General features: G+C 39.8%; 1 protein-coding gene across 1 annotated transcript in view; it reads right to left on the bottom strand.

The window, feature by feature from the left end:
• LOC121505830 (synapsin-3-like) overlaps window positions 1–17611 on the bottom strand; it is a 158227-nt gene extending 140616 nt beyond the window's left edge. Inside the window, exon 1 of the mRNA XM_041781382.1 lies at window positions 17511–17611. The gene's annotated coding sequence lies outside the window, so the exon portion shown is untranslated. The remainder of the gene's footprint in view (window positions 1–17510) is intronic.
• Window positions 17612–25340: the final 7729 nt, after the last annotated feature.

Raw genomic sequence — 25340 nt, 5'->3', positions numbered from 1 at the left:
GCACATCAGAGGCTATTATGTCCTTAAAGGCTTTGGCTCTTGGTTCTTTCTGCAGACAGAGGAGACCACGGGAACCTCGTTCTCTGGTACTGCTGACCGGGTGGAAAACATTAAGATGTTATGAAAGGGAAAAGGAGAAGAGGAAAAAGGCATGCTGCAAAAGAAAATGCATAAAGAGACAACATGGGTTGTTGGTTTTCTATAATTCTCATGTGGTAAGAGTCTGCTGAGTTAGTCACCATATATATAAAAAAGGAGAAAGATATTTTGAATGTAGTTAAGGTCAGTTACTGACCAAAAAACAAACTTATTGCCCCATTTAATTAAACATCAGTTTAATATACATCAGTTTTATCTTTGGTTTGTTGTGTGCTTGGCAACATTTTAATCAGCCTTTGAACTTCACTCCCAAAGGTTATGCATTTATTTGCTTTCCCAACAGTCCTCTGCATACAGCAAACAGGACCTTAGCTTTGCACCAGTTGACAGTTTTGCTCTATAATGACGGAGTAAAGCAGAATAATGCTACAGTGGACCCCTGCTGGTGAACAGTGTTACTTATTCCGAATATGAAGCTTGGGGGAGACACTAGATCCTTCCTGCTGGTCTCATGTCAGGTTTTGCCTTTGCTTTCCATCGTGATTTTGAACCTGTTGAATCTATCACATATTCTGATTGTCAGTGTGACTTTTCACATCAGAGCTTGTTGGAATTATTGACCAGGGACATGAAGTAGTGTCAGTCCATCTTCTTTCACAATGCTGCAGCTCTGATTCAATCTTACACCTCCAATATTTTATCATTTTATTCATGCTGAAATGATAATGATTCACTAATAAAGCAAAATTTAGTTTCTGAATTACAAATGTATCACTCGGGTAATCCTTGAGTGTGCTATCCTTCTGTAAATTGTCTAACAGCTTGAGAAGAATGTAGGCCATGTTGGTTTATTTTAAGAAGTGTGGAAAATTGGTTGCTGTGTTACCTTTAGGGCCCACTGCTTTAAACTTGGAAATCTGTTAGTTAGTCACAGTGAAATTCAATCAAAGCCAAGTTTAATTTCTTTAAAAACAAAGTTTTTACTCCTAGGTGTTAAAGATTTGTAACACAAGTTTCAGACATTGCACACACATTCACAACTCTAACACCAAAAAAGTTGGGGCACTGTGTAAAATGTAAATAAAAGCAGAATGCAATGTTTTGCAAATCTCACATTTCATTCACAATAGAACATAAACAACATACAGTATCGGATGTTGAAACTGAAAGATGTCACCATTTCATGAAAAATATTACTTGTTTTGGATTTGAACGATGCAAGACATCTCAAAAAAGTACGGACTGAGCAACAAAAGGCTGGAAAATTGAGAGGTACTCATGAAAACCAGCTGGAGGAGCATTTTGTAATCAATCAGGTTAATTGGCAACAGGCCACTTACATGACTGGGTATTAAGGAGCCTCTTTTAGAGAGGCAGAGTCTCTAAGAAGTGAAGATGGGCAGAGGAAAGCTGCATCTAAAAATCGTGGAACAATTTTGGAAAAATGTTCCTCAATTGCAAAGACTTTGAATATCCTACAATCTACAGTCCATAATGTCACCAAAAGATTAAGAGAATCTGGAGAAATCTCTGTTAGCCAGGGACAAAGCCAAAGACCAGTATTGGATGCTGGTGGTCTTGGAGTCCTCAGGTGGTACTGCATAAAAAGCAGTCATGATTCTGTGCTGGAAATCACTGCAGGGGCTCAGGAACATTTCCTAAAATCGACATCTGTCGACACAGTTCCCCGTGCCATCCGCAAACGCAAGTTGAAGCTGTATCATGCAAAGAAGAAGCCATATGTGAACATCAACTAGTAACACCACTGTCTTCTCTGGACCAAACTCCATTTAAAATGGAAAGCTGTTCTGTGGTCACATGAATCAAAATTTTAATTTCTTTTGGAAATCCCGGATGTCATACTATGCAGACTGAAGAGGAGAGGGACCATCCAGCTTGTTGTCACCACACAGTTCAAAAGTCTGCATCTCTGATAACATGGGGTTCATTAATGTCTATGGCGTGTGCAGCTTACACATCTGGGAAGGCACTATCAATGCAGACAAGTATGGCACATTTAGAGCGAAATATGCTTCCATCCAGAGAATAACCGGGTGCTGAACTAGCCTGCCTGCAGTCCAGACCTTGCTAGAATCCTGTATTATATGGGACAACATTCCTCTCCCAAAACTCCAGCATCTGGTCTCATCACTTCCCAGATGTTTACAGACTGTTGTTAAAAGAAGAGGGGGTGCTACACAATGGAAAACATGGGCCTGTCCCAACTTTTTTGAGATGTGTTGCTGCCATCAAACACATCTGAAATGCTGTTTATGTTATATTGTGAATAAAATTTATGTCTTGCAAATCATCGCATTTGGTTTTTATTTACATTTTACACAGCGCCCCAATTTTTTGGGAATACGGGCAGTATTTACAAATGAACCTCGGGATCATGCAAAATCATGCCCTTCCTGGTTACCGTAAGTGATCCCAGAATCCCAGAATGCTTTGCATTAACTAGGCAAGCCACTATTTACAGCTTCTCTTCCCTGATTCTGTGAATTTTTTCAGTGAAACCAAAACAGTGGCTTACTGATTAGTAATTAAGTCTTTCCATTAAAAGATACTTGATTAAAATTCTCAAAGGAATCAGAACAACAAAACAATTACTTATACACACTTAAGGATCAATATTGCTGATATTTTACTGATTGAATTGCAAATTAAAGGCAACATATATGTACAGCTCTAAAAAAACATTACGCCTTTAGCACTTGAAAGCATTTAGGTTCAAAGACTCTCCTCACAGCCCACACTAAAACACTCCCTCACGCTCATTGTCTGACTCTGTTAAAGTGTAACAGGCTTCCAGGGATCAGTGTGTGCATCCCTGATGTGTAGTGTGTCAACAGGAGCACTCAAACACAGCTTTAATTATTCATGACAGTCTGAGCTGAGGGGCCGGGGGTGTAACCGGTTAGAGCAGAGGGTCAGTGGACATGATTCAGAGAACGAAAATTGAACTTTAAGAGAGGATGGAAAGAGGAGAGAACCGAATTAGTGTTAGGAGGAAGCGTTTAACCTGCCCTGAGGCATTCTGGGAGATTATAAATAAACGTGTGGGACTTACAGCCAGATGGATGTTCGTGACTTTCGCCATCTTGAAGTTTTTACAGTAGAAAAATCCTTGCAGGGAGTGCTGTTATAATTATAGATTATAATTATATTCCTCATGTAGATCATGTAGCTCATCCATCTGCCAGTCTGAATGTCAAACACTTTCACTCTCAGAGTGAGATATACGACAGTTGGTGACCAGATTAGACATGAAATATTCATGATCTCCAGAGGATGATACCTTTGGTGACTTACTGTCCTTTCTTGTAGCGCCACCATCAGGCCAAAACTACTGTTACAAACACTTTGGACTATCAAGGAGTCTTATAACGTCTGTTTAATATATATTTGGGCTGTTCTGCACAAAACTTTTCAACTGAAACAAACTGCTGATTTTTCACAGTTAATCATCATTTATTCTGTTAACCCTGGGTGTTGAGGCAGAGTGGAAACCACATTTTTCCCTGATTTCTATGTAGGCACTATCAAAATCTTAAAATTCATGAAAATAATAACGCATAAAAATCAAAAGTGTTGCTCATTATTAACATACTCGAGGCCGTGATAACCTCCTTCCAGGAAATTCAACGTATGTATTGTGTGAAAAATATTTCATTTCTTGTGTTTTTTACAATACAAACATCAGGTCATTTTGTTTTGTTTTTAGCTTTGCTACCTTCATAGCTAATGTAACAATATATGCTCATGTAGCTTTGTTAGCTTTAGCTAAAGCTAATGGAGCTTCATCAAGCCACTGGTCATATAATTACTCTTAAAATGGTTCTATCTTGAGCAGAAGTTGCACAATCTAACGTAGCAAATTAAGTTTTCTTTCCTTTAGCTTTAGCTACCTTCGTTATATAGCTATATAGCCTACAAGCTTACACAGCTAATTTAGCTTTGTTAGCTCTAGAGGTAGCTACACAACCTACTTAGCTTACATAGCTAAAGAAGCTCACGTCACTACATTAATTTAGGAACCTACAAGCTTACGTCACTAACTTAGCTTCGTTAGCTTTAGACTTAGCTACACAACCTACTTAGCTTACATAGCTCACGTCGCTATGTTATCTACATAGGCTAGCTAAAGTAGCTCACGCAGTTTCATTAGCTTTAGATTTAGCTACATACCTATGTACTCTACATAGCTGTTGTAGCTTTGTTAGCTTTAGCCTTAGCTACGTTAGCTGTGTTAGAGTTTCATGGGGATGACAAGCTTTTTTCCTCTAAGCAGACTGTTAACTTTGATTTATTATTAAACCTTTTGCATTTTAGCTTTTGCAGGTCAAGTTTTTGACTTTTAACCTTTGATATCCTAAGCCTTACCTTAATCCTAACTGGAATTTTAAGCTAATTTTATTTTGAAAGATTTTTCCATTCTGAAGATGTGACGTCTCATCGTTGTGGTCTGCTAGGTGGGGGGCATTTCATATTGAAAATTAATACCAAAAAAGTAACATTTCTTTAATGTATTGTACTTTTATCGCTATTTATGTATGGTGCCCATTTATGGTCACCAATAGCCTCGGTGTAACAATTTATTAAATTCTAAACCTAAAAAAAATAGAAATTAACTTTTTCTCATTATTAACATATTCAAGGCTGCGATAATTTTTTTCAAGAAGAATCCAATTTGCATGAAGAATCAGAAAAAATTTGTTCGTTTTGTACATGACAAACATAAGGGGTATTGCACTTAAACTGGCATTTAGATCACACATTTTTGAGTTCATATTGAAACTGGAAAGCATTTCTTACCAGTGCCCTGATTTGGGAATCAAACAAAGACAGTGAAAATTGTTTTATGTCTATGGCTTTAAATTTTTTATTTAAATGGCCATTGCACTGCTACACCTGTGTGGTCTGAAGCTACAACTCAGAGGTAGCAGACAGCTTCAAAGTATTTATTCTGTTAACTACATTGCAAAACATTGTTTTATTTAGGAAGCATGCAGGAGTGCATATCCAAAAAAAATGGTTTAATCCAGTGTTTAAAATGAATGTGTCAATTGCAGATTCAATTGCATCAAAAGTGCACAGCCGAAATATAATTCAAAGTCCTCCAAATGTAACCCCTTTCATTTGTCAGCAAAAAACATTTTGGCCAAATCTTTGTGCAAAGCAGAATCATGTCAAAGAAAATATCCAGATATATATAACTTACTGAGCATTTCTATACCCCTCAGGCTCTTATAAATTTGTTACTTCCTTGACCTCTTTTGTAACTCCATCCTGGCTCCAGACTCCAACTATAAGGAAATCATCTTAATGAAATCAGTGCTTCATTCTGTTTCTGTCAGATCTTTTCTTCTGTAATGCCTAAAATAGGATTGATATAATGAGCTATGTTTAGTTAAAAGGAGAAACCTCTCCTTTCTCCTGCATTATTTTTAAATATATGACACTTCTATTAAAATTTCAGATGAGCTACGTTCCTCACCAGGATTCATCTCAACTAATGAGCCTTTCGTTCCTTTCAACTATGAGTGCAAAAACTAAAATAGTCTCTGGCAAGTTTATTGTAGATTTTCTGTGAGCTTACTCCTCCTAATATGAATACAATGATTAATTTTCTCTATTAATCTATGTTAGGTCGTGGCAGAAACTCTAGGGATGTAAGTAGCAGAGTGTTGGCCTTTCTGGAGTGGAATTCTTCCACTTCTGCCTCCAAACTTTCTCCACCCTTCCCTTCTTGTTTCACCAGCAAATATCAGTGAGACAGAGCGCTGCAGACAGATGATGATAAACACCTGAAAAATAGAATTTGTAATCAATATCAAGTGACAAAATGCAAAAGATGTAAGAATCTTTTGATGTGTAATGGTTCAATTTTATTTGGATTTTGATTCTTGGTTCACCATTGATTTCCTATTCAACCCAAATCCCAATTCAGAATAAATGTCCTATGTTGATATAACTTGGAATTAAACACAATATACTTGTGTTTAGATAGATAAAGATGTAGAGTTAGACTGGTATTGGCAGCTGATCCCAGTCAGCCATAATTGATCAAAAATATAAAATAAAAAAATCTGAAATAACGCTATGAGTCACCGATCCAAACAGCTGGTTAAGCTGCTGCTTAGTCTTCCACTTGAAGTAAATCCCCCAACTTTTGTTTTGAGGCTCCTGGGTTGAAAATATTAATTCAAGGTTCAGATTTTTCCTGTGTTAATTATTTCTAATCCAATTAAAGCCAAATTGTAATTCCATTGAGCCGTCTAGTCTTAAGACAGGTAAATAAATAGTATAAACCAAAGTCACACCATAATGCTGTGAAGTTGGTTTACAGAATGTGGCTAACGTTAGCGCTGCTAGCACCACCAGCCTTCGGTCCTCTTAGCAGGTAACCTCTACATTCCTCGGGTTTTATGTGTTAAATCTGGCACAGCTTCTGGGCAATCTTATTCCCATAGTTGTAATCAAAACCCTGCCAAACCATGCTGTTCTCAAGAGATGCTATCGCTGCTATGAGTGAGTGGTTGTTTTCAGAGTAGAGCAGTGAAGCAGCAAGGAAGGAGCAGCTATTGCTGCTTGAGGCAGTTTGCTGCGTTTCAGTTTAGATGGGGTGTCTGGTCAGGATTGTGGGCTTGAAATGATGAAAAAATGTTAATAATTAGTTTAACTGACTCGTACTTCTGGTGCCAATTACAAAGGGACCTGACCATAGACTGTAAAAAGAATTGGACAAAGCCTGTGTGACGTCAGCAATTTGATCACAATAGGCAGACTCAAACTGCTTTTCAAGCCAATCCGTGGCAGCCTCCATATTGAAATTGCTGTCTTAACCGAACTTTGGATCAACCTAACGGCAGACAAGAGCCCGCCCACTGAGCTCGACTTCCTGTCGGCTAAGCTAGTATGAAAGCTGGCCTTCTGGAGGTAGCGCCTGCTTGTCAAGCTATCTGTCAATCAAATGAGACACGCCAATCAGTGTGCTGTCAGGTTTCTCCAAAATATAATCTAAACAATTGTGGTACAAAAAAAAATCACCCACTGTAAAGTGTGAGGATGTGAAGACAGTAGCTAATAAGACGCGTTAAGGCACATTAAAGAATGAATAAGAAGGAACATCAGAGTTAACATTGCAGTGTTAGAGGCTATAAACTTCCATGGATTACACACCAGCGACACGATTGCATCTGCCATCAGGGAAAAGCTTTATCAGTCTATGAAAGAGCAGGGCATTTTAAAAGACAAAGCTCATCATGAAAAAGGAGTACACAGCTTCAGCAGCTATCAGATCACTATTGGACCTTAAAAAGGTGGATCAGTGCATCTCTAGATAGCATCTTTCTCCACATTCATTGAACTTTTCACCTGAAAATGACCTCTTTTACAGCACCAGATGAGCTACAGTGTTTCTACAGTCACTAAGCAACCCTCTCCTTGTTCGATTTGTGAACCTACATGTGGTGCAGAAGCTTAACAAAGTAACACCCTGCCCTTACTTTTCAGGGAGCACTGATGATAACACTATGACTCATCTTCTTCTGTCTAGCCCACTTCCATTCTCTCTGTGTTTGTACTACTGCATGAAGAGGCTGAATATCGCATAAAAAAAGCTTCTGCAGAGCTTTTTAAAGACTAGCATTGTATATTTCAAAACACTGGCTCTAGTATGAAATAACTGAAGTCACCGTGGATCTTTATGGAGAAATAGAGGGATAAACACAGCAATGTTTCCTCTGAAACAGAATCCTTTACACAGATGAGTTTTATTGTACAACAGAATCACATAAGTTCAGCTTTATGAAGTAAGATCAAGCAGCTCTTTGTGGCTGGTAAACACAAAGACAGCTACTTAGGGAATTATGAGATGGAAAAAGAAGTGAAATGCATAACTTTGCAAAAGACTGTGAGTGGATGCACAGTGTGGACTGCAGTCGCCATCAATGATCACTGAAAATGAAGTGACCATATCTGGATAAGAAAGTAATACACGCCTTTTTCCTATATTTTAAAGAATCCAGAACCCGATTGATCCAAGTCTTTGTATTTGAATAGAGATCCGTCTTTTCAGGGGCCTCCAAACTGGGGGTCCATGAGATGGTCAGCAAAACCATGGTTTATTGTACAGTTAATCTGTGATAGCCATATCTTATATTTAACTGGAATAGTTACACTCATCATGTATCAAAGCAACAAAAAAAAAATCAGTTAGTGAAAAGGCATTGCAGAATGGCAAACTGGATGAGAACTTTCAAAAATGGGTTAAAAGAAAAAAGGGAGCAAAAAGTGTTTAAAAAAGGGGTGAATAGTTGCTGGCTGGATAAAGTAGTGTTAAGAAATTAAAAGGTGGAAGAAAATAGTGGCATATTGTTTATAAGAAATGGATTAATAGTGGCAACAACAATGTAAAAATTATAGGGCAGAAGTGGTAGAAAGAGGCTAACATTTGGCAGAAATAGACAAAAAGTGTCAAAATGGGATTAAAACAGAAAAACGTGGCATAAAGTATTACAAAAAAGGGTTAAAAGTGGCAAAAATGACTGGATAAAATACTGAAAAGCGGTTAAAAGCAGCAAAAAGTGGCATAAATGAGAAACTCTGTGGTGAAAAGAGGTTGAAAAGTGGCATTACTTTAAATATCCACACCCATTAACAGCTTCACAAATCTTTCAGCTCCAAAATGAGGAAACCATTAGCCAGAGTGCATCAATGCTACTCATCCTACAAACATGCACCGATGTATCATCCCATCCCATAACCCAAATGGGGAGGACCCATTCCCTGCGTTTTCAGGGGCCTAGCCGATGCTGTTAGGCAGGCCTTCACAAAGCAAGAACCATGAAGACATGGTTTGATGAGTTTGGTGTGAAAGAAGAAGCTGACTGGCCCACACTGAGCCCTGACTTCAACCCCATCAAGCATCTGTGGGATGAACTGATATGGAGATTGCAAGCCAGGCCTTCCTGTCCAGCATCAGTGCCTGACCTCATAAAAGCTCCACAGAATGAATGGGCTCAAATTTCCACAGTAACACTCCAAATCTTGCAGAAATCCTTCAAAAAGAGTAGAGGTTGTTACAGCTGCATGGGGGTCAACTCCATAATAAAATCCATGTATTTGAGTACAATGTCATGACAGTCCCTGTTGATGTAATGGTTTGGCAGCTGAACACTTTTGTCCATATAGTGTATCTTTAAATGAATGCCAAGGTATATTGGTTACACTCTTACACCAATTTGATGCTGTAAGTACAACCATATTTATCAAGGCATGCAATGCAGATGATTGGTTACAGTGTCTAACTTTTGTGAAGAATTGGCGCTATAGAAATAAAGATTGACTGACTGACTGATATCTTTTATTACAGTATGGTTATTTGTATGAATTCATAGCTGGATTCTTTAACATCTTGGCTGTAATCTCCTCCACTGTGGGGATACAAACAACAAAACATGGTGTTAAGTTGTTGTGGGAAGTTGTGTGGAATCCTGCTGCTTATTCTAATCAGCCACAAGCAAAACTTGTAAAAAGCCAGCTTGTGAGGACACTATTAGGCTTAGGCTGGTGATTCCAGGGCTTGAAATTGCAAACATGCTGTGAAAGCTTTCAGTGCAGCAGCTCTATTTTTTCTAACAACTTTACATGGCACCTTCAAACAGTGGAAGTGTAACAAGAGAAGACAGAATAAGAAAATGGGGACACAGCCAGGGCTACAACTCTCCACCACAGACAGTCTTTTACAAATTAAAAACAATGCAGTTTCAAATCAAATGTGAAATTCCTGCTGCTGCTGCACTTGCAGACCCACCCAGCAGAAAGTCATCCTTGAACTGTGAACCTTGACGACTGCTGTGACAGATTGTGCTCAGCGACGGCACGGTCCCAGCTCTCTGGGTAAAGTGTCTGCAGCAGCAGAAGCGGCGAGTTGGTGAGGCGAGGAGTCACGGCCGAGTCACCACGCTGTGACCTCATCGCAACTCTCGCTGCAGACTCCACATTAGCATCCACGCAGATACGCACAAACACAGAGACAATGAGGGGATGAGACAGGAGGTAAAAGCAACTTCAGATTTTTCGTCCTCCTTTTACATGCCTGACTTCTCAGGAGTTTCGACAGGTTCACTCAAAATGTCACTTCTCTTGAATAGGGAAAGATCTGGATGTGATAGTAAAAGCAAACATTAGCGGCAGAGAACAATCCCTAAATGTATTCAGTCCCCAGTCCTACTTAATACAACACCATCCATCCATTCATACTTTAGTTATGACTAACACACTCTTGATGAATCATTTCCCATACAAACAGCATCAGTGTCATACTGATCAGAAGCTCCATTCACAACAAACCAACCCCCACTTTACTCTAACTTGTGCCTCCAATCACAGATTTCCTCCATGAAGTCTGGTGCACGCTCAGAAGCAGCGAGCCAGCTGATTAGGGACAAAAAGGTCACCCTTATTTTGCAATTTATCATTTCACCAGGAGAAAAGGGATCATTAGTGGCTGCGGCAGGCCTTTCATGCTGAGGAGCATCTGTTTGAAGACGGAAATGATAACTGGTTATGGAGGCAACACTTGTGTCTAGCCTGATAAATATTTCATAGCATTTATTTAGCTGTATGCTATCATTATCTTCAATATTCAAAGGAGAACTGTACCACTGTTTCTGTTATGAAGAACACAGTTGTTTTTTAATCTAAAAATAGCCAGTGTAGATTTGTATAGTTGCTGAGAAGCTGCTTTCTATCTAAAATCTTTATCAATAATAGTTCATGTTTAAACTGAAAAAGTCGTTGCAAAAAAATCATCCCTAAGAACAATTTATCAAGAGGTATGGACTGAGATCCCAGGGCGGTGTCAGTATTACAAGAATAATGAATCAAGTGTTCCTGTTGGCAAACATAGAAAGGTCAATTTAAGTGCATTGAGACTTGGAGTTCTTTCAAAAAAATGTGGATTTATTGCATTGATATCATCTGATATAGACAAAAATTCAATCTTGCATCCCTACTTGTGACATCAAGGCTGGTCATAAGGGGGGATAATGGCGAAAGCTTTCTAGGGCCCAGCCAAAAGGGGGGCCACGTGGAGGTCAGGAAAGCATGGTCCATTATGAAGTTGATCTGTGTAAACCATATTTTACACCTGAATAATAACCACTTGAGAAGAAAGGAATTGAAATAACTTAAAATGAATGATAATTACAGAATCGAGAATAAAGGCAAAAATGGGTAGTAAAATAGGTGAAAAGCAGTAAAAAAGTGGCAAAAATGGGTTTAAAGTGGCAAAAATTGGCCAGTGTCAGAGGTTCAAAGTGGTTAAAAGTTCTCAATAAAAATGGTGAAAAGCAGTTGAAAAGGGGAAACAATGGTCTGAAGTTGCCTTTACAACACCCCACAGATGACCAAAGTGCTTTACAAAAAATCTAATAGCATTAAAAACACAGCACAAGACAAATCCATAAAAACAAAAATAAAAATAACAACATTTATCAATACAGACTAAAAGGATAAAACACTCACAGCACTACTAGGTATTAAAAGCCATCCTGAATAAATAAGTCTTAAGTTTTGATTCGAAAAGGTTCAAGTCAGAGATAATACGCATATCGGGGGGAGATTATTCCAGAGCCTAAGTGCAGCAACTGAAAAGGCTCAGTCACCCCAGTGTTTGTATTTAGACCTGGGCACTTCCAACAAAAGTTGGTTTGATCACCTCAAAGCCCTGCCATGATCCCGAATAGTTAAAATCTCAAATAAATAGGATGGAGCAAGGCCATTCAGAGCTTTAAAAACAAACATTAAAAGTTTAAAATCAATTCTAAAATGGACTGGAAGCCAGTGAAGGGAAAAGAGAATGGGAGTTATGTGCTGCTGTCTGGTTGTGTTGGTTAAAAGACGTGCAGCTGCATTTTGCACAAGCTGAAGGCGTCTGACTGGGGGATTCCCACATAAAGTGCACTGCAGTACTCTAGCCTGGAACTCATTAAGGCATGGATAGCTTTCTCAAGATCATGACAGCTTAAAAACGGTTTACATTTGGCAAGAGGTCATAATTGATAAAAGCTTGTCCTCAATATGTTGTCAATTTGTTTGTCAAATGTCAGATTACTGTCAAAATCACTCCCAGATTTCTGACAGACTGACTGAACCTGGAAGACAAAGCACCAAAGCCAGCCGTCTCAGCATCTCCAAACATAATATATTCTGTTTTGTCTTCATTTAAATGAAGAAAATTTTGGGCTAAGCACTGCTTGACATCAGAAATACAGTGGAGCAAAGAATTTTGTGCTCCATTTTCTTTCAGCTTCATTGGCAAGTAGATTTGCAAATCATCTCTATAGCAATGCAAGGATAAATTGTGCTTGGCTATAATTGACCCAAGTGGCAACATATATAGTGAAAAAAGAATGGGGCCAAGAATAGACCCCTGTGGAACTCCACAGGAGAGAGAAGCACTCGATGAGAACAGGTCACCAATTATTACAGAAAAGCTTCTGCTTAATAGATAAGATGTAAACCACTTGAGTGCAGTGCCATGGATGCCAACATGGTGGTTCAAGTGTGACAGGAGGACTGTATGGTCCACCATGTCAAAGGCCGCTGTGAGATCCAGCAACACCAAGACAACAGGGCATTTGGCATCAACAGATAAAACAATATCATTGTGAACCTTTAACAAAGCAAACTCAGTGCTATGGCGCGACCTAACCCAGATTGGAATTTCTCAAGAACAGAGTCGTTTTCTAAAAAGGACTGTAATTGTATAAAAACAACTTTTTCCAAAACCTTTGAGAGAAAGGGCAAATGGGAAACAGGTCTCAAGTTAGATAAAATTGAGGGGTCAAGATGAAGCTTTCTTAGAAGGGGCCTAACCACAGCATGTTTAAAGGCTGCTGGGACGGATCCAAAACTAAGGCAGGCATGATAAAACCAGAAGGCCAGGACCTACAATGTTAAAAACCGCAGGAACAACATCGAGAGGGCAGGTTGTAGGCTTCAAGGATTTCACTATATGAGTGAGAGAGAAAAATGAGACCGACTCAAACTCCTTACACAGGAGTCTGCCTGTGTATAAGGAGTCAAGAATCCCAGTGCAGGTAGTATGGAGGATAGAATATTATCCGGACAGAGCGGAGAAACCAGGCCATTCAAAGCAAAAAATTGTGAGTCCCTGAAAGCAGCAGTAAATTCATCGGCAGTTGAGGAAGTGATGATACAACGCCGACGGGATGGAGCAACAGACTTGCTGGTTAATGAGGGGGCTATACATTCAAAAACAATAGGGAAATGATCTGAGAAATTTCTATGAGAGAGACTGAGAGCCCGTAAGAAATGACAAGGTCCAGGGTGTGCCCAAGATTGTGTGTGGGTTTATCCACTGATTGAACCAAATTAAAATTCCAAAAGTCCTTTAAAGTCAGTGGCCAACTGGTCAATTGGACAACACACATGAATATTAAAGTCGCCACAAATCAAGAGTTTATCATATTTTGGGAGAATATAAATAATAAATAAAAATCCAGGGAATAAGACATGAAAAGTTATTGAGGATTAAAGTCTTATTTGCAACGGATCTAGTGTTTATCAGCGCCATGCGAATAAAACAGCGGTCCGTCTGTTTGGGGGCACGACAGACCGGGCGGTGCGCAGCTCCGTCCGCGGATCTTCACGGGCCAGTAGCAGGGACGGGGATACCCAGACCCCGGGATAGCTGGCAGCAGCCACTGGTAGCAACGATCATGGAGTCTCGCGCGTCATAGCTGATGCTGTCCTTGGGGAGCTCAAACGTCCAACAATGTGGATACGGTGGTATGGACGCCAGCAGAGATGGCGGCATCTCCGGGTAACCACCAAATTCATGGATTGGTACTTTGATCACAGAACTGTGGACATTTAGAAGAGTCACGCGATCATACACTACTAGCGGTGACACACTCTGAGATAAAATTAGTAGAAACAGTACAATAAACAGAAGAGGCAGCAGAAGCAGACAGCTAGCCACACACAACTGCGTCATCTTACCTTCAAAATTAAAAAAAAAAAAGTCACAAAAGTGGTTTAAAAGAGGCAAACATGGGTGGCTTAAGTAGTGGAAAGGGTTAAAAGTACAGCAAAATTGGCTAAAAGTGGCAAAAATGGGCTTGATGTGAAAACAAATGTGGCAAAATGGTCGGAAATGGTGATGAAAAGGTTGATGATTAAAAGTGGCAGGAGTAAAGAGTTTGTGCATAAGAACCTAATAATAGCTTGATACACTTTTTAGCTCCAAAGTGAAGTATCTGTTATCCAGCACCAATGCTACTGATCCAACACATATGCATTGATATCATCAATAGGTCACAACTGGGGAGGGCCGATTCCAGAGGATTTTATGGCCCAGCCAATTCTGTAGGTGGACCTGCCTGACATCATTGCCTTCTGACTGAGCCCCACCCACAGTACACACCGTGTGACAAGCAAAGAGCAACAAATAAAGCTATCAAAACATTATAGCCTGTTAAGACCGAGTTTGCTGTGTGATGGCTGTAGTGTGTCCTTGCCCCAGTCTGCACTGTCACAGCTTTTTTTTTTTGTTTACCAGGTGTGTGTGTGTGCTGCATGTTGGTTGCGTCTCCCTGCTGTCATTCTTAATTTTTACCTCAATAAATCTTCCCGCCAGTGGTGGTTTATTCATCATATGGTCTAACTGAGCCAGGAAAATAATCAAAATAAAAGCATTCTGTGCAAACATTGTGAGTTTCTCTGGAAATGTTACACTGTGCTTTTACTTTGAAAAGCACGAACCGGAAATAGACTCGTTCTGTGTTTATCCTCCCTGAGACCTAGTATACCGTGGTAGAAACAGAAAGACAAGCAACTTAATTATTCAATTACACAAGTCAGGATGGTGATGTATTAGAGTATAGACATGTTGCCTTTACCTTCATGTATCAAGCAACATGTCTTTAGAGAGGTTAGGTGTCAATATTATTAATATTGTTATGCGTAGAAGCTTTTAATGACTACTTGTCCTTTAAAGAAAGGGTTTGTGGTAGGAAATTGATAACCTAACACTGCGGCTAACCTGAGTTTTACAGAGAACTTTGTTATTAAACATGTTAGACACACTTATGTTGCACATACAGGATCCTATGAAAAAGCGCTAGTGGAGCTTTCTTCTTATACGTAATACAGAACATTTACGCTACTGTTTGGCCTCCGTGCTACGGGGTATTTTAAGCTAGCCTATCACCAGTGCTGCGGACAATTTTAAGCTAACTTCTCCTCAGCGCTAACAGCAGTTTTAGCAAAGCTTTTCTCACATGCTGTAGAGATTTTAAGCAAGCCTGGAGACAACTGACCTAAGCTAGTCTTTTCTCAACACGTCAGAAAATTTAAGATGGCCTCCATCAGGGTACAGAACATTTTAGAGAATTTTAGCGAGCCTTTCTTCGCGCTTTAGCTGTATTTCACCGGCTGCTGAGGCCTCCCACTTATTCTGCACCTTGAAATGAAAATGGTGCTAAACTCCTATGCTGTGCTCTCAAACAGAGGTACTACTTGGCAGTCTAGATGTCCAAAAATCAGGAATACACTTTTTCAGCTGCAGCCAGCCACGCTGGAAACAAAGCACTGGCATGAAGTGTCATAGCCCGCTGCCGGTGTGGGCTTGTTCATAGAAAATAATGGGGGAGATCTACAGACATGCATGGGACAGCACTGGTGTGCTTTGCCCTTTAGCCTTCCCTCAAATCATCAAAGCAATTACAGCAAAACTCTAATTAGCACGACTGAGCATTTAAAACGAGCCTCGCCTGAGAGCTATAGAGAGTTAAGGAGAATTTAAGCTACAGTGCTTAAGAGTATTACAGTTTACAGCTAGCATTACAGCTACAGTGATTTTTAAGGAAGCCTCCCCGAGGAGATACAAACAATTAAAGCTAGCCTCCTCTCAGCACTACAGAAAGTTTTAAGCTAGCCTCCTCTCGTGCCAAAGACCACTTTAGCAAGCCTTCCCTCCCTATATGCCTTGGAAAAAATGTCTGTAATAAGCTTTCATATTCAAGGAAGTGTCTCCACCTCTTTGAATTTTCAAATATTTGTTCCACTTCAAGTCCAAACTGCCCCATTTTTTATTAAAAACATCAAGGTATGATTGAAGCATTTCCCAAATTTGGGTTGTGATTGGTTTAAGCTAGCTTCTCGTTGGTGCTACGGTAGCCTATTTTAAGCTAACCTCCCCTCTGTGCTACAGAGCAGAGTTAGCTTTGTAATTTTGTTACTTTAACCTACAACTTTTGAGTTTGGTTCATGTTTACATCCGGTGTTCTGTTGATTCCTGCTACCTATCGAAATGCGTCACTTTGCGTTTCTGCACATTGGTAAACGGTTGGGGTTAGCGTTCGGGCTAGGCTTTGCTACTGTTTTGTGCTGCTGTAGCATTTTTCAACAAAGCAGCAAAAACTGTCAGAATACCGGCCCTTTCTGGCCAAAAGAAATAAATAAAAAGTTACTAAAGTTAACAATACTTCTCCTGCTCTGAACAAAATTGCAGACAAAAAGTCAACAGGCTCGGGAATAATGATGCTTTTTTTTTCATTTTTCATTTTAAGAGAAAAACATTTCCTCAAGAGAAGAAATAAAGCTAAAAGGAAAAATGTGGATTAAAATCACTATTTGGGTAAGAAAAAGACCCTAAATAAAGGATAACATTTCTCTCTGTATGCAGAAAACTACTATTTCTTCAATCAATATATTATTATTGTTATTATTATTATTATTATTATTATTATTATCATTTTACAGGCTATGGGTTGCTCTGCTCAAAAGATGAATTTTATAAGACAGATGGAGAGAGAAATAAATAAATAGCCATTATCTTGAAGTGAAATTTCAAAATAAGCGCTCATAGATCATATTAGTTTACGGTCTTTTGTAGCGGTCCTGAAATAGGATGAGAACTATGAGTTAATGCGATTATATTTAACATCTGTTTCAGGATGTAGGTGCAATGACTTTCTAATCCAGCGTCTCCCCCGGTCATAATCATGAAATGGATATCACCCCCACTCGTTCCCACCTCCCTCCCTCTGAATCGCTGAGCGGAGGAGTGACTGGACAGCAGGCTGCAGAGAGACATGGCTGAGGGAATCCCTGCACAGATCCACTGTAGACCATAAGCAAGCTGTCAAAGCATTAAAACCACTGTGACACAGCAAAACGCTGCACCCAAAGCTCATATCACGTCTTATTCGGAGGATAACGATAATAAAGAAACCCGGAAAAGGTGAGCTTTATTGTGTGGAGAACCTGATTCCTCCAGGAGGAAAGCCCGCAGACGGAAACAAACACGCGGACAACAGCTTGAAACAAAGCGGGGTAATGATGTTGGAGGAAAAAATGCCAAATAAATTTACCTGAGCGGTTGTCAGTGATGAGCAAGTGTCGTAAGATGACTCTTCTTCTTAGTCTACTGATGCTGCTGCTTCTTCTTCTGCGCTCAGGTCCACGGTCCTCCTCAGCCTCCCAGCCAAGCCCCCTACCCTCTCTCTCCTCCCTTTCTCTCTCTCTTTCTCAATGCATGCCGGGAACGTGAGGGGTGTAGTGCATTTATTATTACCGCAGTCGATCCATGAAACCCATTGGCCGATGGGGATATTGATTTTTTTTCTATCAGTAAATAAGCCTTAGGGGATACAATGTTATGGGAAGAAAAATTAGAAAAATAAAATATTATAAATAAAAGGGAAATTCTACCTTGAAAAATCAGTTTTGTTTTTTAGATTTACAGTATGTTATAAAGATGTGTTGCCTTGAAAAAATTAAAATGAAAAGTGTATTTTAAGCTTTTGCCATCTTTTAATCCTAGTGAGACAGATTAACCACAGCAATATATTGAAATGTTGGCAATATGCTCTACATCTATGTAAATATTAATTAGCAGGACTCATCAATACTCTAAATGCACATTTAACAAAAAATATTTACGAGAGCAAATTTTTACTGATTCGTCCTTTATTTAATGTCCAATAATCATTGAGAATCTGCCCTTATTTTCAATGATGTTGAAAGCACAATAAAATAAATATTCATTAAACAGAATAATAAAAAGAATGTCAATAACACAATTAAACAGTTACATTCAAAGCCAGAATAATTAATTACAATGGTTTTAAACTGGCCTATAGGAAACTAACCTTGCAAAGCAGATGGATACGCCCGTTTCCTTGTTTTTCACTGGCGAATCCATCTTGCAAAGCTCCCATCTGAACTATCTTGGCCCGGTTAGAAAGTGACAGGACCAATCAGCGATGAGGGGCAGTACTTTCAGGCACGTCAGAGGTTTGACGTAAACAAGCAGCAGCAAGAGGCTGGTGCAATCATGGTGGAAGAGCTTAGCGTGGATGCTGCTAAAGCGTAAGTTTTATCAGAACTTGACGACATTTCTTCGTTAAAAGAAGAACAAAGAACAGCAGTGAGTTGTTTTCTTTTCATAAACGGCAAAAGTCGAGTACTTACATGTCTATTGTCGCCATGTTTTGCGTTAATCCTGCGCATACGCAGCTCAATAGCTGCCTGTGTTTTGTTGCTCTGATTGGCCCGTAGAGATGTGACAGACAGAACATTCATCCAATCACACTCTGAGTTTTTTCAAAGCCTCTGCCTTTTCTCAAACGTTTCCTATTGAAGCTTTCCCAGACGGATGTGTGAAAAAATCCATCTGGCATGTCAGGTTAATAGGAAACATGTATCCAGCTTAAATTCTGGAAAAAAGCAGTTTTGACCTGATGTTCCTGAGGTGCTTGATTTGATTCAGGTCTGGGGAAAGGGCAGGCCAGTCCACAGCATCAATGCCTCCATCATGCAAGAACTGCTGACACATTCCAGCCTTGGCCGAGCCTTGTCATGCATCAGAAGGAACCCAGAGTCCACTGCACCAGCATAAGGTTTGACCATGGGTCTGAGTACCTCATCCCGGTACCTAATGGCAGTTAGGGTACTTCTGGCCAGCACGTGGAAGTCGGTGTGGCCCTCCATGGATATGCCTCCCCAGACCATCACTGACCCACTGCCAAGCCGGTCATGCTGGAGGATGTTGCACGCAGCAGAACGTTCTACACGGCATCTCCAGACTCTCTCACGTCTGTCACATGTGCTCAGTCTGTCACATGTTGAAATTGTGCTGGGAGACACAACAAACATGGATGTGCCGTTCTGGATGACCTTTACTACCTGAGAACCACTGGTGGTGAGGGCAGTGGAAAAAAATGTCAAAATTCAGACAGAAAGGATGAGGAGAGGGAAATCATCTGTGGCCACCACCCGCAAAACTATTCCTTTATAGGAGTTGTCTTTTTAACTGCCTCTCCTTTCCACCTGTTGTCTGTCCCATTTGCACAACATTAGGTGAAACTGATTCACAGTCAGTGTTGCTACCTAACCGGACAGTTTGATATCCTGAAAGTGTGATTGACTGGGAGTTACATTTTGAGGATTACAGGTATGTGTAAACTTTATTTTTTTGAGCAGTGAATATATAGATGTATAGAGTAAATAAGGCAGAACCCAGCTTGAACCTTTTATAATGGCCAATACATAGAACAATAATTACATTGATTTTGCTGTGAAAGATCCTGAAACTAATCACAGGCTACAGAGTCAGAGCCAATCCTCTTAACCTCAAAATGAGCAAAGAATGGTCGACAGTGTCAAATGTTTTTATTAAATCTTTAAAAAGTGCAGAACCTAAAATGAAAGTTCACAATACAACACTTAATTAGATCATGAATGCTTGTCTCACCCTGAGGTCAAAATAAAAATGTCTGGGCTGTGCTTTTGTGTTTTTTAAACACCAGAGGAGGTCAAAAAACAACTCCTTCTCAGAATGATCTATTTTTGCATGTGTTGTTTTAATGCATATCTCAAAATTGCTTCTTCTCCTACACAAAATTGCAAACTATGTATTCAGATCAAACTAAATACTCAATGTGATGTCACATTTAATATGAATGGCGTGAAAGTCTGTGGTTTCTGACATGTTGTGTAATGGTAAAGGCGCTCTCTTTTATTTCTTATCCAACGTGAACCTTCACTTTTTTCCCCACAAGCATTTTAATGGAAAAACTGTGGGAGGTTGAAGATATTTGTAAGGCTCATTCCTGCAGGAGTGAATCTTCGATGATGACACTCTGTTTTACAAGAACAAGTTGAGCCACAGCCGTCACTCTGATGTAACAGAGTGTAAAAACTTCATCATTCATCTCCTCAAGCCTGCAATCTGCAGACATGGCATCACTGAGACGCTCCAATTTGTTGCCTTATATCAGCAATATCCTTACACTTACTGCACATTCAAACAATAAAGAAATGTTTCCAAAAATAAAAAAAAATCATAATGTATTGAAGTCAAGGATTATTGGGAACCTCTCATCATCTGACAGGATGTCTAAATAATAATTACAATTCAAGTCCTAATCATGACACCTCAGTCTCCAGTCAACATTGGATGGATTGCAGGATCATCAGCACAAAGCTGGATTAAGAAATATTCAAATTAATTAATGAATAGCTGCATAAATGTATGTCCAAACCAGGGATTGTGATGGAGCTAATTACACTTTAATGAGAAGCTGTGGCCCTGCCACAAGCCCTCTGGAGGCAAACAGCTCATTCCCAGATGCTGCAATGGCAATTAATTAATTTCACATTTAGTCTTCCACTGCAGTGCAAACTTTCATCAGCATTATTGTCATAATTATGGAGTCATATATAAATTTGAGGCACATATCGAGTACTGCAGTGCTGCTTTAGCTGCTTCATTTCTGCTCTGAGACTCAGTTTGTTTATCGGTGTCAGCATGAATTTTTGACAAGTCCCTGCTATAAACGCATTTATTGCCCCAGCTGATGCACCCGTCAGTATAAAATAAAGGAAAGAGACAAGCCGGTGACACAGCCCGCACCCAAAGTGTTGTGATCCAATCACAGAGACATACAGCATACAGCAGCTGTGCAAAAATAGCAACTAAGGTGGGAAGAAGAGGGTGAAGCTTCAGAGATGGTTCCTTTTCACAGTTGTAGTTTGTCCACATTTTTTACTTAGATGTCTGGGAGTTTTTAGGGTTGCTTTCTGTTGTCCATACTTTACTCAAGGCAGAGCAGTTTGTCTACAAATTACCTTTTTTGTAAAAGAAACAAAGAGAAACTTAAAAATCCAAACAGTGACACAACAGAAAGAAAAAAACAAAGGGAACAGTTGTAATCGGGGATTTTGCATTCTAAAAATGCAGAAGACCAAGTAGCCATTTTCTTTTTTGATAAAGGTGGCCCAACATGGGTTCTGGCTTATGCATAGGTGGCATGATGTATGTGCTTACACACATGCCCTAAATGATCACTTTATTAGGTATACCAGGTCAAGGGCTGACTGGCATAACACCTAATCAGCCAGAATCATGGTGCATGGCAGCTGATCTTAGAACTCAGAAATTTAAGGATGCCAGCTGGATATGTCATCCCGAATGCCCCTTCAAATTAGAATTCCGACTTTGAAACTCGGGGGGGTTTAAGCACCTTAAGTAACCAACTCATAGGAACTGGAATGCATTCTTCTTGGGTGTGATTTCAGTCCCAGCTCCTGCTCAACATTCAACTTTTCAGGGGAAAGGAACATAAGCATAAGCTTAGGAAACTTACATGTTGCAACTCTGCTGAGCAGAGAGTCACACAAGTCATTTTTTGCAAGCCCAAGTCAAGTATAAGTCTTTAAGTGGCAAGTCCAAGTCAAGTCTCAAGTCTCAGATGGTCGTAATGAGCATTCATGATCTGCTTAGACCACTGCATTGTTCTATCTAAGGAATTTTAATCCTGTACTGTGTTATCACAAACTTTTTTCACACCAGCCACTGTGATGAATGGCTACTAGCCACTCAGTGTTTCCACTGGCCACAGTTATGTTGTTGGGAATGTATTTGCTATATATCATTTGTACCTCTGCTATAAGATGAAACACATGCTCTTTCTTTTTTTTCCCTCATCAACATGATCAATATCAGCCCTCCTCTTAATAAAGCTCTTCTCTGTGTACATATGAAACACTACAGAGACATGAGTCACACTTCACTGATGGAGACAGACACTGAGACACTGGAGATTAAATGTTCTTGTTATTTGTCAGATATATTTCTTTACTGGTAGTAATTTTACACTAACACAAAAACACTAACTGTTAATGAACTGTTTATTCTGAAATAAAATAAAAACTCAATAAACATTTCTAATTCTCACTCAGACAGATCTTCAACAGAGTATGCTGAGTTTTTCTCCCTCCATTCTCCTTAAGAAACTTCTGTCTTCATTTATGGTGTAAATTTCTTTATATGGGTAAAATCAAGCTAAGTTTTACTTTATTCAGCTGAAATCTCCTGGACTCCTTAGTTACTAATTTATCTGTTACAGCCTATTATCCATCTGTCTCTGTTTCTCACTGTCTCCATGAACTGTATTGAATGTTTTAATGTTCTTATCGTCTTTTATGTCCGTTCATAATCAATAAGTGGCAATGCAGAGATTCTAACATTAATTTTTTTCCCCATAAACATATGATATTATGGGATTATTAACCAAATAATACTTTAATATTGCACACACCCATGGCTCACGCGGGTGACACAAAGACACACAATTGGAGCGCACACACAAACAGCGCTGACGCTGATCCTCCGTGGTCAGAGAGGAGCTTTAATGCAGGAGAAAAGAGTTTAGGTATTCTGAAAGTTTTGCCCTCAACAGACTGAAGTCTTGAGTCCTTACCTCTGCTGCTGGGTTACTGTTTGAAGTTTAGGAAATATGTGTATGAAAGATCTGTATTTATGTTATTAAAGGGAATGTGATTAGTGGAGACACACAAAAAACTATCATACCCTTAGGATTACTTCATTTGGTACACCTGTTCAACAGCTCATTAATAAATGATATCAACTCAGCTAATTGCATGGCAACAATCAATGCATGTGGGTATGTAGGCATGGTCAAAAGGATCTGCTGAGGTTCAAACGGAGCATCAGAATGGGTTGGAGATGTGGAGTAAATGTTGTGACTTGATCCAAGAGTGCAAATTTAAGCCTTGGGTGCAATTCCTCAGTTGTTTGCTAAGACTTCCAATCTTCCTGCTGAAATCATTCTCCTCGATTCTGGATAATTCCACCCTGCAAAGCAGAAGCATTGGCCAGCTTCCATGTCTTTCATCATGCAAATCCATTGTGCAAAGCTTCGTTCTAAAACGATTGTGCCAGGTGTGAAAACAGACCAAACCAATCAGTGTCATTTGAGGAGAATGAAGCAGTGCTATGGGCGGGGTTTCGTTGTACTGGATTAGGGGTAGCAATGGCTGCTGCCAGTGTAGCATTTAGCTTGGATGTAGCTATAGTATAGCAGCAGATTTGTCAGAACTGGGCCATATTCCTTTATCAAAACAAGAGCAAAACACCACACTGAAAGCTTCTCTTGGCAGTGATGTTTTTGCACCTCTTCTGTCTGGCCTTGGCATGAGTTTTATGCACCAACAAGCCCCACTGTTCCTAAATCACGGCAGCATCTGTCTGTCGAACTCAGGTTACAACCGGAGCTGCAGATGCCCAATTACCTCATTTTGTCTTATTGCTCTGATTGGCCTATGATGCATGTGACAGACAGCCGTTCATCCAATCACATTTCAAGCATGTTTTTGAAGTCCTGCCCTGCTCAAATGCTTTATATAGTAGGGACCAGATAAACACAGGTTTATATCCATGCAGTGGATATATGAAGCAGTCTGTCCATTATGTCAGGGTAGGTTACTTCTGTTCACTTTTCAACAACCAACAAGAAACAGGCTTGGGGTCTACCAATACTGTTTACTCTTCTTGTTTTCAGTGCATTGGCTGTATTGCTTGGAGCGTCCCATATGTAACATGAAAATCATTTGCTTATATTGGAAATGCAGATTATAAATTACAAAATCTATTGCTTAGAATCTTCGTGGAAACAAATTGAGTAAACACTTCCGGTTCAACCATTTAATACAATAATCCTTCCAGCCAGGTTTAGGTCTACCCCAAGGTCTCCTTCTGGTTGTACACACCCAGAAGACCCCAAAAGGAGGAACCCGGGGGGGAAACCCTGATCAGATGCCTGGCCCATCTCTAAGTCTAAGCCCTGCCACTCTCTAGAGGAAACTCGTTTCAGCTGATTGGATCTGATTGTCCATCTACCGTCCAACAACATCCCTGGGTTTATGTCTGCAGTTCTCTACTCCTGCCTAAGAAGGGCCCTGCTTTCCCCAGCTTTCTCTGCTTATCTACTGGTTCTTGGAATACTCCAGATCAGACAGAACTACAAAAAAAATAAAAGTAAGGATTTTTAAATGCATAATGACATTAATACTGAATGTATAAGAAACAACATTCAAGGAAATAGAGAGTAGAAAAAATATCTAACTGTTACCAAGTATCTTTAATATTTTGCTGATTAACAGGTGCTGCATTGACGTATAAAAGCAAAATACCGTTAATGTGCTGACCACAGCCGATTCTAAAATCACCACAAACATTTCAGAAACTCAACAGAAAACTTGCCCTACAATCAGCCAAATAAAGATCTGACTCACTTCCAGTCACCCTGAGGTTCTGCCACCAAAGCATTCCTTCCATCAGTTGGAACAAAAGCACCATGACTCAGCAGAAACCTAAACACCTCAACACCAGCAGGGATGCATGCAAACAGCGCCAACAGAATCATATTTAATTCATAAGCTCTTGTAATGGAGGAAAACCAGATTTTCCGATATGATGAGGGCCTGGAAGCTCCTCGTAGGCGGCTCTGGTGCATCTGCAGGAAACGAAAAGCCAGGGCACGGCACAGCAGCCGCCACGGGCAGGCATCAGACAGGAAGTAGCTGCTTAAGCTGGTTAATGTCAGTGGATATTTGCTGTCACTGGGTGGGCTGATGTATCCTGCAGAGCAAAGCTGTATTTCCCATAGGACTGCTCCGTGTTAATGGGCAGCGAACACATAATGAAGCTCAAGATGGTGGAGAAATCAGAGCAGATGTAGTGACACAATAATCTATTTTCCTTCTGGGCCTCATCTCTTCTACAATACCACCTTTTGGTCTTTTCTGTGAGAATAAAAAATAAGTCTTTTGGGTTTTTTTTTTTAATCCAAAAGGAAACTAGTGCTCACGTTCAGTGCTCAGATATAAGTATCTGA

Source organism: Cheilinus undulatus, linkage group 23, assembly GCF_018320785.1.
Source record: "Cheilinus undulatus linkage group 23, ASM1832078v1, whole genome shotgun sequence".
Classification (NCBI taxonomy): Eukaryota; Metazoa; Chordata; class Actinopteri; order Labriformes; family Labridae; genus Cheilinus; species Cheilinus undulatus.
Note: the sequence above shows the minus strand (reverse complement) of the source record. Positions and strands in the feature narration are given on the sequence as shown.